Raw genomic sequence first — 2,085 nt, forward strand, 5'->3', positions numbered from 1 at the left:
ATGGTCTTTTTAGTCTTAGTATGGTCTTTTTTTAGTCTTTGTATGGTCCTAGTATGGTCTTTTTTAGTCTTAGTATGGTCTTAGTATGGTCTTTCTGGACATTTTTATGGAAGCCAGTTATTTACACAGAGTAAAAAAAAGTAATCTTTGTGATGTGAAGTTAAATTGTGAGATGTAAAATCACAATTGTGAGACATAAATTCACAATTATAAGAAATAAAGTTGCATTTGTCCTATATAAAGTCACATTGTTGGATATACAAAGTCTGTGAAAAATAAAGTCACAGTTGTGAGAACTAAAGTCACATTTGCAACTTATAAAGTCATCGTATAAAGTATAAAGTCATTGTATAAAGTATAAAGTCACAATTGCAAGATTTAAAATCAAATTTCAGCAAAACCACTTGAGGACTATTACTGTACTACTCCTGAGTGAAGGGATGAAGAGAGTTTCAAGACAGGGAAAATTATACACACCCTGTAGCCACCAACATCGATTAGGATGTGATAATCAGCTTCTATATGTTTTTGATAGGAACTTTCAGAGACAATTTTGCATTTTGGACTGAACTTGTGTACATTCATGGAAGGCACCAGAGGCGACTGTAAAACTGTGAAAAGATGGAAGTTTATTGCGGAGTCCAGCACAAACAGCGCTATAGGGAAAACGTTTAACACCTTACTGGCTCATACAGAGCCCTATTGTCTTGCTCTCAGTTACATAATCACTGACATCATCAAGAAGAGACTATAACAGCAGTCTGAACCTTTTCTCGCACACGTTCTCACTTATCCAATCACTCATTAATTTGTTCACTCCCTGCTTTACTCAGCGGCATATGAACTGTGTGATTTAAGCCCTATTCGCACGGGATTAGTATTATCTGGAGACCTTGTGTGATTTTGAAATTAACCCCCCACCTCTGAATTTCGTGTGGTGCATTCGCACGGGATAAGCGAAGCCTGTGATTTTACTCGAATTTACCGATTTATCTACCGGATACCCTGATGTCAAGTCTTTGAGAGTCCCGTTCTATGGTCCAGATGGATTAAAAAAAAAGAAAAGAAACGACGGTCAGTTTGGCTCAGTGTGCAGTATATGCGAAGTCTAATACTCTTCAATTAAATAAATAAATACACTACTGTTCAAAGGTTTTGGGTCAGTAAGATTTTGTTTGTTTGTTTTTAAAACCAGTTTTCTGCATTTATTTGATCAGAAATACAGTAAAAACAGAAATTACAATTTTTAATAACTGTTTTCAATCTCAATATATTTTAAAATGTAATTTATTGCTGTGATGCAAAGCTGAATTTTCAGCATCATTACTCCAGTCTTCAGTTCTGCGTTCGTCACTTCTGAGCGGCGCATGCGCAAAGCTGAACTCATACGTCATCCTCCCAGAGCTGCTTCCCTGTACAATTGTTGGCGCAAGCTAGTGATTATTACGTTTTGAATATGGATATTTTTCTTACAAAAACGTATCGATTCGCTTCAGGAGGCCTTTGTTAACCCCCCGGAGCCGTGTATGGGCTAATTTTCATTTTTGGGTGAACTAACCCTTTAACATTCAAAAGTTGGAAAAATATCGTCAAAGCTGACACTCTCATGTTAACTAAATCAATCCCTACTGAATACTGAGCAATGGCTAACTTTTATTCCTTGTATGTCTTCATTTTAATTCTGTTAGGTTCCATTGCCATTGTAAATAATCAAGTTAATACAAAGTTAATAAAATTTATATAATTTAATTACGTAACATAATTATAATAAAAGTCACAGAGTGTGCTGCAGGAAATCCCTGGAACCATTATTTTACACCAACCATTTACATTTTTACAAGGGTTTTATACCCGTTTAAATATTATTTTATACCAAGACAACTAACCAAAAAACACAGTGGTAACCAATAAGCTGAAAAACAGTAGTAACTATTCAATTGAATGTTATACGCTATCATTTAGTATCCTTTCAATGAAAAGAAGAGTGATTACTTCAATTAATGGAAACAAATCAGTTTGCTAAAAAGAATCAGACTTCCCTTGTGAAAAAGAAGAACACATTAGGATACTTTTAAAAAGAGTACT

The sequence above is a fragment of the Sinocyclocheilus anshuiensis genome, unplaced genomic scaffold, assembly GCF_001515605.1.
Source record: "Sinocyclocheilus anshuiensis isolate Anshui unplaced genomic scaffold, SAMN03320099.WGS_v1.1 scaffold112, whole genome shotgun sequence".
Taxonomy (NCBI): Eukaryota; Metazoa; Chordata; class Actinopteri; order Cypriniformes; family Cyprinidae; genus Sinocyclocheilus; species Sinocyclocheilus anshuiensis.